Genomic DNA, 15,731 nt, shown 5'->3' on the forward strand with positions numbered 1-15,731 from the left:
TGAGACCACGTTTGCTTAAAGACTGCCCCCAATCCCATGTGGCCCCATCCAACCATTACGGTCAACCTCCTTCAGGTGTTCCGTCATCGGAGGTTTGATGAGTGGCAAACCCAAGAAAGAGCCTTCTCGGAGGGTCCCGGCGGCTGTCAGTCTCTGGAAAGCAGGGTACTCTGATTTCGTCTCCCACCCCTTGCAGCAAGAAATCCAGGGTCTCTTGAGTCAAAGGTTCTTTATTGAGAGTTTATATATTCAGAAAGTACAAGTGTCCATAGGTTATCCAAAGGCTAAAGCAAGCTTCTGGCTGTACATAGATCTCTTGTTGAGAATGACGTGTTGGGGGCTTGCTACAGTATATCAAACCCTCTAAACCACCCCCCAGCTGGTACAGAAGGTGGGAAAGTGAAAGTAAGGAGCTGTCCCAAGGCCGCTGTGGTGAGCCGTCTCAGATAAGGCTGTCTCAGGAACCAAGCTGCTCCTGCTAACACACAAACCGGAAATATTACTGGAAAAGTACAGCAAAGCAAAAACAACATGGAAGGACTGTGGGCAACAGACCTGACAGCGGCATACTGTGGAATTCCGTCCCTGGGGAGATTAGTCTGTCCCCCGGTATCATCAGCATCCATCAGTGGGAGAAGACTTTTTCGTTTTGCTTTGATTTCCTCGTATTGATCCTCCCGGTTTAATTTTTAACTGCTGCTTTGTGGGGTTTTTTTGTATGTTTGTGTATTATTTTTAAAAATTGTTTTTTAACGTCTTGTTAACTGTACTGCCTCGAGGGCCCTAATTGCATGGAAAAGTGAAATAAAAATGTTTAAAATAAAGAAATGAAAATCTGTTAATGATAGGACTTTTTGGAGGTCTTTCATTTATAGTGTCACCATAGGTTGGAGGCAACTTGACAGCACATAACACACACACAACAAAAATGAAAATAGGCATGGTGGAAGGGTCCCAGTCTACAGCTTGCAGGGTCTTAACGCAGGACATGCTGAGATTTCATTGCTTCCCAGTACAAAAGCGGTCTTAAGTTGTAACAAGGAGCAAAGATACGTGGCACTCCCCCTTTGTGAATAGAAAAGGCAGCGATTACTCAGCTGTCTCTCCAGCACTAAACGGAGCAAACAGGTTCCTCGTAAGGTGCACAGGGCAAAGGCAAGAAGCGCTAGATGCTTAAGGATAAGAGACAGCCGATTGGGTCCGATGTGAAAATGTTGGATTTCCAGGCTCACTGGGGGGGGTCTGCGTGCGTGTCTGCAGGAGAGGGGGGGTCTTTCACTGTTTCATTCCAGTTCTGCCTTGAAGCCCAGGAATAATACTCCTAAAACATAACACTGAATACTTTTTGAAAAGCTGCCTCTGAGTGCAAAAAGCTTGTACTAGGGTAAGGGGAAAGGCTGGGATCAGTTGAAATGTGGACTCCGAGGTGCCAAGGCTGTTTCTCTGGCTCCCCCCAGCCCATCCAGGCCCAAACATTCAGCTCCAGGTGAAGCGACGCTGGCAGGGGTGGGAGTGCCTCAGGCACTTGGCCTTGTTGATAGAGCAAGATGAATGAGCTACAGGGCGGGAGGGAGGGAGGGGACCTTTGGTTAACAGAGGTCACCTTGAAGCGGCCCCTCCCATCCCTGCCCCTTCCCCCCAGAGGGTTTATAGCTGGGCCACTCCTGGCTTAGATCTGAGACCCAATTCCCTTCTGGCGGCACCATGAAGTTAGGCCTCCTCGTCGTGCTTGGGTGGCTCCTGCTGGGACTTCTGGGGCCTGAGCCCTCCTCAGCAGCTCCAGCTACGACTGTGCAGGCATCAGGCACAGGTGAGTGCAGATGTGCCATGGGGGGTGGATGCCCCCCCCAAGCTCTACGATAGCTCTGCAGTTCCCACTGGTGGGGCAACAGAAGCAAACCCTCAATGAAGCAAAAGACTCCTTGTGGCCCCTTTAAGCTTAACGTGGATTATGGTATAGCCCTTGCATGGCTGGAGCTCAAAGGGTCAACCAATCTGCTCACACTAAAGGTGATCCAGGAGGGCTCTGGGGTGGCTTTGCAGAGGGGCTCTTCAGGCAGCCTTCCCCCCCCCCCCCATTCTTCCACCCAGAGCTGGACTCTCTTCCTCCTCTGGAACCCAGGCTTTTCCAGTTGGTGCCTCTATCTCATGGCAAGGGGTGGCCCGAGGACCTGGGGGAGGCTCCCTCTTGACAGATGTCTATGGAATGGCTGTTTGACTTTTAAGGAAAATAGTAAAGACTCCAGTAGCACCTTTAAGACTAACCAACAGCTCTCTTCGTCAGTGCATCTGACGAAGAGAGCTGTGGTTCTCGAAAGCTTATGCTACAGTAAAGTTGGTTAGTCTTTAAGGTGCTACTGGACTCTCTTCGATTTTAATACTACAGACTAACACGGCTAACTCCTCTGGATCTATGACTTAAGAGTGTCTGTGTTTCAGAGGTCTCTTCCCCCCCCCCCCCCACCATTGGTATTCATGGATGGATGATTCCTTTAAGCAGAGTGTTTTTACTGGAGTTGTTGAGTGCATTTGGGGGAGATGTGAGACCGTATTTTTGTGATCTTTATTGTTTGTTGTTTAAGCCACTTTGAGCCTATTCTTTTGAGGGAAGAAGTGATAGAAGTACCTTAAATAAATTACAAAAAAAATTAAAAGACGGAATAAGTGGGTTCCAAATCACATCAAGCCTGAATTCTCCCTAGAAGCTAGAATGACAAAACTGAGGCTATCGTACTTCAGTCGCATCACGAGAAAACAAGAAAAGACACCAGAAAAGACAATAATTGCTGGGGGCGGGGGGGGGAGTTCTAAAATGAGATGACTTGTCTTGTCTCCATAAAAGAAGCCGCGTCCTCCAATTTGCAATTCTGAACATGTCTGTTAATGACAGGACATTTTGGAAGTCTTTCATTCATGGGGTTGCAAGAAGTCAGAAGTGACTTGATAGCACATGAGGCACACACAAATGACAACGAAAAGACCAGCATGGCTAAGTCTCAGGGAATTGAGACTGGTGGGGGATCTCCCTGTCCTGAATGGACCTATGGGGAAGCAACGGCCTGTCCTTGGTTGCAGAGCTGCCCTACACATGCCCTCTCCCGCTGGCACTCAGGCTGGGCAGTGTCTTCAGGGCGCCGTGGATGTTCCAGAAATCAGAACCGAGCTGGGGAGAGTGTCTTGCGCAGTGTCGCGGGGGTGGCTGGGGCCGTGGCTCAGTGGCAGAGCATCCGCTCTGCTTTGCTTGCAGGAGGTCCCAAGTTCAATCCTCAGCACCTCCAGTTACAAGAACCAGGAAGGTGGTGACATGAAAGGCCACTGACTGGGACTCCGGAGAGGCAAGACTGACCTGATGGACTTCTGGCTTGGATCCTACTGGCAAGCTCCTTGGGTGGCGGGGTGTGTGTGTGTGTGTGTTGAGTGCGTTCCCCTCTCCTGCGGCAGACCTCCCACTCCCTGCTGTGCTTCCTGGGGCGTCCTCGCTCCCAGAAGCACCATTTCAGGAGACGCTGCAGGCTGCAAAAGGAGGGTTGGGGTGAGGAAGTTGTGCCCCCTGGACAGAAATCTCTTCCCTCTGCGGAGCCACCTGGTGGACCCAAGCCAGTGCTCTGGCTGTGTGTAAGGCGGCTTCGTGTGCCCATGAGCTGGGAGCATGGAGACTCGGGCGGCCAGATCCCTCTACCCTCCCACTTTGGGGGGAGGGGGAACCTGGCACTTACCTGCTTCCGGCAGCGTGCTGCTTCTTCGTGATGACATCACTCGCCAAAATGACATTATTCCGCCGAACACAGGAGCGCTCCCGCGGCCGGCACGACGATGTTCAGGAGTGACCTCTCCTCGCAGCCCCAGCTCCCCAGCTGTATTGTGGGGACAATAATAACATGAACTTTTTCACTACTCTGCGTGGGGCGCTAATCTGTCTAGAAGAGCAGAATATAAGCACAGTTATTATTATCATCACCATCACATTCCCTGGAGCGCATGCCAGGCGTGTTCCTGGGGTGCCTGCCAGTAGCAGGTGACCTCTGGGGGCCTGCTACTTCCCACCAATCATTGGCAGATTGGCGGACAAGGGGACAAACCTCCGGGAGTTTGCCCACCACTGGAGGGCACCCGGGCACTCTAATGGAAACACCAGGGGAACGGGGCCGAGGAAGACTGAGGCCAGTGCTGAAAACTCTCCCCATGAGATCCGCGCCTTTCCTTTCCCTCCGGCGCTGCTGATTGCTCTGGGGCCAGAGGAGGCAGAAGAGGGGCTCCCTCACCAGGGGTCTTTCAAAGCATTACTGGCCATTCTTGGAGGACTGGGTGGGTGTGCAGAGGCAGTGCCAGAGACCGAGCAACAGAAGCTGAGCATGAGGCAAAATGGCCCACTGGTGCCCACTTCCTGATGCTATTTCTTCGTAAGCAAACGTCTGCAAAAGGCTTCTGGGGCATGGCGTGTGTTCAGATGTGCACATGACTCCCTGATCTCCAAACTAAATGCCAGCCTGCCACTCTTTTGCTTGGCCTCAGTGTAGCGGGGTTCCCTGCCAGCACAGAGTCCCTCCCGCACCACATCATGCCTGCTTGGGTCGGTGTGGAGCCTCTCCTAAGCGTCCTGCTCAGAGCCAAGGAAAGGGCTTGGAAGACAGAGACGCATCCCTGAATACACCCAGGAAAAGTTCTGAATAATCGGCAAGACCTGTACTTGGACTCAAATATCCCGAAAGTTAGCTAAGCTCTAGCTGTGAGCTGATGCTCAATTGACCAGCAGTCAGTGTGGAGACGAGACAGTGGCCAGCCGTGAGCACTGTGGGCAGGGCTTTTTTTCAGCAGGAACACGATGGAATGGAGTTCCGGCATCTCTTGAAAATACTCGGCAATCGTGCGTGAAAATAATATTATTTCAAAGAATCCCGTGTGTTTCTTCCCCATTTCCCTCTTGAGAGTTCTGCCACCTGTTTTCTTAGAAAAAAATCCCTGACCATGACTCAGTTCTACAGCTCGCATCCAGCCACGGGTGAGTCACGCCTTGCCCCCTCCAGCTGTTGCGTGATCCAGCGGGAGGACCCGGGCACATCCCAGGCAGTGCCGCTTGGATCCTGCTGGTGGGGAGGAAGCAAGTGTGATGCTGCTGCTGCTGCTGCTGCCCGTTTGGTGCCGAGAGAGAGCTTGGCTCCAGTCCTGAATGATGCAAGAGCCAAAGCCGGGGAAATCCAGGCTGCTCCGACCCATTTCTCTGGGATATTAAAATGCATCATGGAGTGGGGGGGGGGTTCTGGGGAGCTCTGAGAAGTGCACTTGGGGAATTTCCCCAGCAGAACAGCCTGGATGGTTTCAAAATCAAAGAAGAAAGAACCGCTTTGATTCTCTCTCCCTTGACCTGCATTCCTGAACTGCAACAGGCTTAGGAATGTGGTTTGGCCAGAGGAGGCAGGTGGGTGTTCTCCAGGGGTCTTTCCAAGCATCGCAGGCCGAACCGTCAGCTCAGTTCCAAGTGGGGCCCCCTTTGGCCCTTTGAACACCCCCCCTCATTAGGGCTGCCAGTTCCTGTGGCTGAACTCTACATGCAAAGTCCCGTTTTTGGACGCAAAAGCCTCCAGTGCTATTTGTCCAATCAGCCAGAACCAATCACTGAAAATTGGTATGGTTCAGTGGCTAGAGCAGAGGGCTTGGGGGGTGCAGGCCAGTTCCCTCCTCTGAAAATAAGAATGGGCTGTTGTGAGGGTTAAGGACTGATGACACATGACGCTACACAGACACGCGGTGAGTTGGGAGAAACTCCATCCCAACTTGCGTTCAAGCATGTGACCGCACTCACCTTCAAAAGGGGGTGTGGGGGGAAATGGGCTCCTGCAGGGTCAGGAGAGGGTTTGTGGGCCCCTGCTTTCCACCCAGCTTGCTTCTGCAGATATAAAAGAGCTGTGGGGGTTGGCTGTATCTCTTATTGCCTGATCCACACGTCTGCCCGGGGTGTCTCCAGCCCTAAGACAAGTAGCCCACCCCATGACCCTTTTCTATCTGCAAAAATGCTCTGGGTAAAAAGAAGGGACCGACATAACCCTCTCCTGCTCCCTGCACAAACTTGGGACCCTATCCCCCCACCCCTCTCACGCACACACCATTTTGAAGGAGAGCACGGCCATGCATTAACCTTGAGCGGGACAGGGGTTTACTCCAACTCCCCTCGTGTTTAGTACCTCACATAATCAGACCCTGAATGAGATAAGCCTTCTTCTTGTGTGTATATTTCATCTGCATTCTACCTGTCTCTATAACAGAATATGAGAGAGAGAGAGAGAGATGGGCCCAGGATCACCCATTGCCTGATTCATTGCTTAGGGCATATGGCCGACATCATATCCTCAAAAACCCTGCGGTGTTGCAACAGTGGAATGAGGCTCGGTGTCTCTGGGGACCCTAGAGGAGTATCACTGCAAGAAAACTGGAGGACAGGAGGAACTGAAAATCCTGAGACAAGAGGAGCTTTGCCTCAAGGCCAAAGAACGGCCCTTTGGAGTCAGGCTGCTGATCTCGGCATTCGGCCTTTCTGCAGTAGCTGGCCGGGTGCCCCAAGGAAGCGGACACGCTTTGGGCTCTCTTGACTAGCAGTAGCTGCCCGTTAATACCCCTCCAGATACTCCGCAGCCAAAGCTTTTCAAAATCGTAATTCTAGTGGCCATCTGGAGGTGTGGTGGCCAAGAACTCCGCTGGCTGGTGCCTCTCTGACCATGTGAAGGTCTGCTTTCTATTTGCTCTGCACCCGGCGCTCCTAAGCTTCAGTGGATGGTTCCCTGTTTTGGTTTCTAAGTAAATGCCAACAAGCCTCCCATGTTTTTCACTCCCTGCTCCCATCATCTTTTTTTTTGAGGAGGGTGGTGGAGAAACTTCTGCTCCCCTCCTGGCCTTCTAAGCATGCAAACCTCAACCATTTGGTTGCTTTGAGTCTAGAAAACAAACAAGGGCATGGCTGTCTCTGACAAGGAAGTCCTTTTATCCCGTGGGCAGGAATGCAGGCGTCACAGCAAAAGTCAATCTTTGGATACACCCAGGCCCCCATGTATTTTCACAGCAAACACCGAAATCTGGACCGAGTCCAGGCAGGGGATTCCCTTGGCCAGCCAGTCTGGTCTGTCCAGCCCACTCCCTCTGCAAACTCTGGCTCCTCCCTCAAGCTGTGGCCATTTGGCCGACCTCTGCTTAGGCCAGGCGCAGTCAGCTGCAAAGAGGTCCCTCTGGCCTTGTTTTGAGGTTGCTTTAGTCCTGTTCCATACCCTTGTCATGTGCAAGAGACATCTCAGAAGCAGAAGAGGCACCAGCCGGCAATGCTGAGTTTGCCCAGGTCGTACCTCACTTATTTGAAGAGTTTGAAACATTTCCTGCAAAGTTTCACTTGCTACAAAAACTGGTGGCAGTGAAAGCCCAATTCTTAGCTGTCATGGCAGCTACACGTCAGGCAAATGGGCCATTTCTTTCCTTCTTCTGCTTTTTGCTCTCCCTACATGGCAAAAAAACAATACTGATTTAATATATTGCTTATTCCACTTTTCTCTCCAGTGGGGACCCAGAGCAGCTTACAAAAACGAATTCAATACAATTTAAATAAACATTTTAAACAAATAAAATGCAAGGTAAATAGGCGGGAGGGGTACGCTAAACGTCCTGGGTTGGGCGGAGATGCAGTGATGTGGTCCCTTCAGGCCCTACTGAGCTGGGGTGGCTGAGAAAGTGGCAAGCCAGTTCCCTGCGGCGATTGCGATGGGGAGTTGTCGGTGTGGCTTCACTTTCCTTTCTGGCCGACGATCCTACCCAGAACTGAGGCCGTAGCAACTGGAGATTCTGTGACTTTTGCAGTGAACATGTTTGATAGTCGAAAATACCATATTTGAGAGCCGCAATCAAGTGTAAGCCAAATGTCCAATCTATTCACCAATCCACTGACCACCTCAAATGGTTGTCGAATATCTTCACAGTTGTACCATTGCTTGTGGTGATGAAGTTCCATTTCTTTGCTTTTGCATCTGCACCATAGTTGAGAATTGATTCTGCTGTCTTGGGTATAGATGAACCAAGTTGAATGATGTGAAAGGACAACTAGGCTTCCTATAGACTATGTGAAAATGTACATGCCTAATATAATGATGTTGGTAACAGATACCAAATGGTAACATTTTTGAAAAACATTTACTTATAATCACAGGCGGACTAATTTGTTCACCATTGGTAGCCAAGTAGCACGCGGTGGCAACAGGTCCATGAAGGAAGGGGGGGGGGAGAACAGGATTATCATCAGGGGGGTCTGTTGGAATGTGCACGTGTGAAACACAACTGATTGCTGAAATGTGCTCAACAGTCAAACTTTCCGTGTTCAAATGCGACACTCAGACGAGAGCTGATCACCCAGTCTTTGGCTCGCACCAAACAACTCAAATGCCTGTTGAACAGATTTGTGTTGGGATTTTCCCCCAGAACTGAGCCTGCTTCAGAACCCAACCATTCGAACCTGACTGGCAGCCATTAAGGACTGCTTAGACAAACACCGAACAATGTGACATTTTAAAAGCACAGCATTTATTTAGAATTATTTTTTGTTAACTTGACTGCTTTAACCGTCTGTGGCTGCATTCAAGACGGTGAGCCTCTATTATTTCTACATTTCCCACTTGCTGTGACACCAGCTGGCTAAAAAAGAAAATAACCGGAATTTCTGTTTTGAAAGTCCGCAGTCACATTCTAACCCACACTATCTGAATTCCCAGCTTTCATTTAAAAAAAGAGAGTAATTCCGTAGCCCCTTTCCTTGCAGAGGACATTTTCTTTTAGAACTTACCAAGGAGAAGGGTTCATGACTTTGGGGGGATTTTTTTTTTTAAGAAAGCTGGAAATTCAGAGATCACGGCAATGCTTCTTTCGAAGGTTGGTGCGCACTTTCACAATGGCAAATACTGATTTTTTAAAAAAAAAATCCTTAAAAAGTCATGCAGATGGGAAAATGGCGACCTGGCTGAAGAAGAAGCAGATCGCGCATTACTGCACTGTTATAGGAAGGGATGCAGAGGAGCAGCCTGCTGAACAACCACAAATGAGTCAACGAATAGTCGACCTGGTAATCGAAAAATCAACTCTCTGTTCGACACCGGCAAAAAGGACATCAGCTGAATAGATGGTTTTTTATTTACCTGCTTTATTTGTAGCTTAAGTTTCTCGCTGAGACTCAGGCCACATGTCATGTTGCAAACCATGTAATCAAATAGCATGAGACATCCAATAATAATCTCTCCTTGCTGTACTGTACCATACCGTTTTAATGCTTGAAAAGTAATCCAGTGAACGGGAATGAATTTTTTGCAAAGAGTAAATTAATAAACTGGCCTTCCTAAGAACAGAAGAGCCCAGCCGGGGCAGCCCATCCGGCCCACTAACCTGTCCACTCCATGGCCAGCCAGTGACCCAGAAGAGCCGACCGACAGGCCACCAAGCCCAGGGCCTTCCCTGATGTCGCTCCCTTGAAATGCTGCCTCAGGATACGCAGGTTCCTTTTACTCACCTTGGCATTTGACTGACCTCTCCTTCACAAATAATCCCCCTTGAAAGACGTATTTTCTCTTGTCCACCATTATCCTTCTTTGTGTGTGTTATGTGCCATCAAGTCGCCCCCAACCTATGGTGACCCTATGAAGGAAAGACCTCCAAAACGTCCTATCACTAACCAACTTGCTCAGATCCTGCAAACTGGAGGACAGGGCTTCTTTGATTGAGTCCAGCCGTCTCCTTTTAGGTCTTCCTCTTTTCCTGCTGCCTTCCACTTTTCCTAGCATTCTTGACTTCTCCAGAGAATCTTGTCTTCTCATGATGTGACCAAAGCACGATAGCTTCAATTTTGTCATTTTAGCTTCTAGGGAGAATTCAAGCTTGATGTGATCTAGTACCCAAAGCTTTTCGTTACTGTCCAACTTTCACATCCATACATGGCAATGGGGAATACCATAGTTTGGATTATCTTGATCTTGGTTCCCAGGGAGACATCTTTATCTTTAAGGATCTTTTCTGGTTCCTTCACAGCTGCTCTTCCAAGTCTCAATCTTCTTCTGATTTCTTCATTGCAGTCTCCCTTTAACATGCCCTCACTTGGAGTCCTGTGTTTAGTTTTGGGCACCACAGTTTAAGGAGAATGTTGACAAGCTGGAACGTGTCCAAAGGAGGGCAACAAAGATGGGGAGGGGTCTGGAGGCCAGATCCTATGAGGGTTGAAAGAGCTGGATGTGTTTAGCCTGGGGAAGAAACAACTGAGAGGTGATATTTGAAGAGCTGGCATATATACAGAAGGCAGCAGGATTGTGTTCTGTTGCCCCAGAGAATTAGATCAGAACCAACAGGTTAAAATTAAACCAAAAGAGATTTCAGCTAAACAATGGGAAGAACTTCCTGACAGTGAGAGCAGTTCCTCAGTGGAACAGGCTTCCTCGGGAGGTGGTGGGCTCTCCTTCCTTGGGGGGGGGGGGGTACTTAAGAAGAGGCTAGATGGCCACCTGACAACTATGATGACCGACTGAATATGAATTTAGGCAGATTGTGAGTGGGAGGGAAGGAAGGGATGAGCTGAAGCTAGGCGCTGGGGGCCCTTTCTCAAGTGCCGAGGGTCATGCTGATTTCCACCTTGGGGTCAGGAAGGAATTTGCTCCAGGACAGACTGGCCAGGGGTCCTGAGGTTGTTTTGCCGTCTTCTGGGCATGAAGCAGGGGTCACGGGGTGGGGGGAGTGTAGGGGGGGAGGTGGCTGTGAATGTCTTGCACTGGGCAGAGGACTGGACTAGATGATCATTGGAGTCCCTTCCAGCTATTTATTTCTGTTTTTTTTTTCCAGCACTGTTTTCAGCTCTGTATCAGTGTTCCCTGTAATAATTTCCCTCCTGTATTGTTTGTTTAATTTACCTACACTGTGTGATCTGCCGTGAGTCTCAGGGCCAAGCTACAAGTGACGAATGACACTTGAACAGCAAGTGGATTGAGTGGAGGGCAAGTGAACAGGGAGAAATACACTTGCTGTTCAAGTGTCGTTCGTCACTTGTAGCTCAGTAAGAAAGGCAGATGATAAATAAATAGATAAATATAAACAAATACATCAATATAGGCCAATGTGCCCTCCCCCTGACATTGTTCGGTGCCTCACCAAGAGAAGGCAGCTCACGCCAGCCTCCTCGCCTTACCCTGTTCCTGGCCTCCATGCATTGCTGCTGGACAAGTCTGAGGTTCAGACAAGCAGTGTGAAACGAAAACTCTGCTCGCCCTGCTCCGCTTGGCTTTAGGTTAACTTAGGAAGAGAGCTCAGATCTTGCCAGAGCCTGGGGTGCTCCTCAGGCCATGTCTGGGTCCAACATGAGGTCTTCCAGTTCCAGGCTTAAATCTCAATTCCGAGCAATGAAGAGACCCAGTTCAACTTTGGACCATGACATATTGCTGGGGGGGAGGGGGGCAGAAGGTGATGATGCCTTACCTCTGTACCATTTTCCCAACCTGCAGGGAGCATTTTGCCCCTCTGGGGAAACCCTCAACAGGTCACATGCCCGAGAACTTGTAACACACGTGTGACGGGTGGTTCTCATGGTGGACCTCCTGACATGTCCTCATCAGTTTTCCTCATCAGCTATGATTAGCCAAGGAAAGTTGCTCAGTATAAGACTTTCCCTTGAGGGCTGGGATTTCCCACCTGCTCAGTTCCACACTTTGTCTTTTTGGTAAATTAGCGACTATTTGTTTCCAATGCATTCAATTGTTTTGAAACAGAAAGGCGGGAGAGAAACAAACAAACAAATTGTGACAGACAGGGAAAAATGATTTCATGACAGGGGGCTGGAAACGCACCCTTGTAAATGCAGAAACCACACAGGGAAAAGAGAAATCACATTTCAAAGGTCCTCCAAAATACATCGCATTCTAAGAACACAGATTGATTCGAAAACACACGCAGTTTGCATACCAAGGGGCGCCCAGTTACTGAACTGCTTAGAGCCACCAGGATGCCTCAGGTGTGTTTTCCCGAGCTGACCCTTGCCAGAGTGAATGTTTATATGAGAATCTGTTGGTCAGCCTGGGAGACATTTATCCTGCTCTTGAGCCTTGAGGGCACCTTATCTAAAACAACGACCTTGAAGACAGTCTACCCCCAGGGAACCATCCTGCAAGTGTCTGCCGAGAGCCCTGGAGCATCTGACAGGAAACCCAGAGGATTCTGGGGCGAATTCTAAGGTTCCATTCTCCTCTCAGAAGAAGGGTGGAGAAAACTGGATAATAGAAAAAGGCGAGACTTGTTTTTTGTAATTATAGAGTAAGTGTTAAGCTTGTGATTTTACTTGTATTTGTCGTAGAGAAAATCAGAAGTCACCTCTTTATATTCCTTTTTTATGTATATTCTTTTTGCTTTTTTATTGCTATTTCTAAGTCTTGTGTCTTTATCTCTTTTTTCTTTTTTTAACCTTTTGCTAGATTTTTTTTTTGCTTTAAAAAAACTCTTAATAAAATTTATTTTTTTTAAAAAAAGAAGAAGGGTAGAGAGCAGCCTGGTCTGGTATCCAGAGCCTTGGTCTGTGTGACGGGGAGGGTGGCACCGAGGGCCCCCAACACATGCCAGTGCTTGTCTGTTGCAGAGGAAGACGGGCATGGAGCAGTTCAGCTGTCTGCCATTACTTTACCCTGGGAAAGGCACCAGAGAACCTCACCACCTGGTGTAAATTATAGAGTCAAAAGAGCTGGAACAGAGCAAGTGACTCCACCCTCTCCTTCACTAAAGGGACAGGGCAGCCCTTCCAGCAACACCCTAAATCCACTTTGGCAGAAGAGGAGGCAAAGAGAGTCCCTCTGCACGTGTAAGCCAAGCCCATCCTAGAAGAATTCTGCAGGTCTCCGGTGCTCCCACCTCTAAAGGGAGCCAAGCTGGGCAAGCACTGCCCCCGGAAGCTCTTAGCCCTTGGGGGAACGGGGTGCATGCGCTGAGTGAGTCCCTGCATGGACGAGGAAAAGCCAAAAGGGAAACCCCAGCAGATGCAAAACAGCACTGAAGAAGTGAGCCTGGGAGCCCCTCATCCGCACACACAGTGAGTCCGATGGTCTGCAAAGGGCCCCCTGCCGCCCCTCCACTTGCAGCTGCAGCTGCTGGCCCTTAAGGAGACGGGCGCTGTGACGCAGGGGGTAGCAAAAGGCTTTCAGGGATTCTAACCGGCAACAGGAGCTGCATCAACAAGGGCCAGGATTTGCCTCGTACCGCAGTCAATTCCTGGGTGGGTGTGTCTGGTCTTGTGGGACTGCAGCCTTGCTGGTTTTGGGCCCTTGCCCTCTCGTCCCCAACCTCTGTGCTTGTGCAGATGGCCAAGCTGCAGCTGAGGAAGAAGCATTTTGGCCAGAGCACATGAAGATGTTGCCCGTTTCCCATTCCACTGTTAGAGCCCCATGCCGAACGGCCCCTCTTCGTGCAGCCTGGTTCTGACGGGGATCTCTGCGACTCCTGGCAACGATTTCCATCTCCTCCAGATACAGCAACGTGTCCTTTCTCTGACTCATTGCCATTCTCAGGCACAGGCCACAAACATTAGTTGAACTGCGAAGAGGACACTGTTAAAGAGTAGGGCTGCCAACCTCCAGGATGGCCCTGGAGCTCCCCCAGGAATTAAAATGGATCTCCAGGCTACAGGGATCTGCTCCCCTGGAGAAAAGGGCTGCTTTGGAGGGTGGACTCTCCCTCCCTACCCCACACCCCACCCTTTCCATGCTACACCCCCCAAATCTTCAAGAACTCCCAATCCAGAGTTGGAAACTGGCTTAAAGAGCCAGTAACCATGAAAGGGGCGGACAAACAGGAGCAGTGACAAGAGAGGAGTGCGGCTCCCAAGTTGCCCTCTGCCTGCTTCTATATAGGCTACTTCCTCATCCTCCTCCGGTCCCGGGGAGAAGGCAGGACTCTGTCCTGGAGCCTGACACAAGGGCCTGGAGCCTTTAGCAACCATCCCCTCCAGCAGCCCAACCGCGCTGGGTGTGACGCATCACAAACAAGCCGTCAGCTCCAGCAGGCTCAGATCTGGCCTCATTGTTGACTGTGGGGATTTAAAAGTCTTGAGAATGTACACAAAGAGATGCCACCAGGTGGCACTTGGGGCTCTGCCAACACCCTTGCTGGTACCCGAGCGGCCAGGCTGCCCTCACTCCCCCCCCGGGCAGGGTCAGGGGTGCCCCCTGGCTCTCCTGCCCAGGAGAAAGCAGCCTCCTCAGGGCCAAACTGGATCCGGCAACGTCCATGGGTTTGACCCGTGGACACCATCGCCATCAGGGCCACGGCGTGGAGGGCCGAGGCACACTTGTCCGTCCGTCCCTGCCACACACACACTTTTTGAAATGCCACAGGGGCCACTCATGGGGGTGGATGTGTGCAGCCATTCTGGCACTTGAAAAGCTACAAGAGTTCCTTAGCAGGCTGCGGTGTCCAGAAGTTAGACCCGTGGACACGATCACTACTCGTTTGGCACTCGGGCCGAGAGTGGCCACCAAGAGGATGCTGGCGCGACTGCATCAGGGTTCCCTGCCTCTTCTGCTGGCCGTCCGATGGTACTCCGCTTGTCTGGATGCAACCCCTCCCCGCCCATCCAGACCTGGCTGCCGAGGCCTCACACCCACACACTCCCCTTCAGCGGCTAGCGATGAAGTCACAGAGCTGGAGACCACCAAGAGGCCACTGAGTCAAGCCCCTGTTATCAAGGATCCCCCACCCCCACCCCATCGACATCAGCTGGTGCAATCCAGACCTCCAAGTATGGTAGAAGATAACCAACTGCCAAGAAAGTCAGCCAAGCAGCAAATTGCAGTCAAAGACTCCAAACGCCCAAAGTCCTGGCCAGTGTGGCCTGGACCTCAAAGGAGAGAGCCCACCGGCGGAGCAGAAAACACCAGAAGAGGCTCTCTGGGTTGGGCTGGTAGTCGACTGAGTCCTGCTTCCAGCCAACACCAGCCTGGTGCACCAGAAAGACGTTAAGGCAAGTGGCCCTCCTTGTCTGACCGTCAGCCACACAGACTGAACATGCAAAATCCATCCGCAAGGTGTTAAAGGTCCGTTGCAAAAGGGGGGGTGGGGAATACCCCTGCCGCCCTCACCCCTGCTCCCTCTGCCTCCCGTTTTTGCCCAGCTCTGTGGCCAGTTTGTCCTTTTCTGTAGCCGCCCACAACTCTGGCCTCTCTTCTCCCTGACGCTTTCCTTCTTCAGAGCATTTTCAGACGTGCGTTCCTTGGTGGCAGCCACGGGGATCCACGGGGCATCGAAAGATCGGACGTATTTTGCTGGAAATGTCTCGTGGCCAGAAAGTATTGCTGGACTTCTGCTCAGTGTCATCCATCGCAGGGCCCCGCAGCGGAAGGCTGGCAGGGGCCACCCCAGGCCCTCCGAGCGGCCCGTGTGCCGATCCTGCTCCCACCTCTCCATGGCAAAGTCAGGGGCCTCTCTGGCTTCGGGGCCGTGGGAGCTGCTTGCCGCAACAGCCAAGGGCTGGGAGCCGAAGGGGAAAGGGCTGTGCCCGCTGGCCGAGCTGGCTGAGGCTCCCCGGCCCTTCCCGGGCTGCCTCTCTCCCGGCCTGCTTTTCCTGCCAGCAGCGATACCTGATCTGTGCACATTGTGCAATGGAAGGAGGAGAGTGTTCGGCTCAACTTGTTCTCTATTCATCACCTGGGAGCCAGTCCTCTTCCCCCCTCCCTCCCTCCCTCCCTCCTTCCCTCCCT

General features: G+C 51.1%; 1 long non-coding RNA gene across 2 annotated transcripts; it reads right to left on the reverse strand.

Moving 5' to 3' along the window:
* Nucleotides 1-214: 214 nt before the first annotated feature.
* LOC129331031 (uncharacterized) lies at nt 215-5,385 on the reverse strand. Of its 2 annotated transcripts, none has more exons than XR_008597093.1 (3): nt 3,717-5,385; nt 3,347-3,513; nt 215-475 (listed from the first exon to the last, which is right to left on the reverse strand). It is a non-coding gene; the product is annotated as an uncharacterized LOC129331031 (long non-coding RNA). The 2 variants fall into 2 exon arrangements; XR_008597092.1 differs by having other exon boundaries at nt 215-478.
* Between the last annotated feature and the right edge of the window lie 10,346 nt (nt 5,386-15,731).

This window comes from Eublepharis macularius, chromosome 5 (genome assembly GCF_028583425.1).
Source record: "Eublepharis macularius isolate TG4126 chromosome 5, MPM_Emac_v1.0, whole genome shotgun sequence".
In the NCBI taxonomy this organism is placed as follows: domain Eukaryota; kingdom Metazoa; phylum Chordata; class Lepidosauria; order Squamata; family Eublepharidae; genus Eublepharis; species Eublepharis macularius.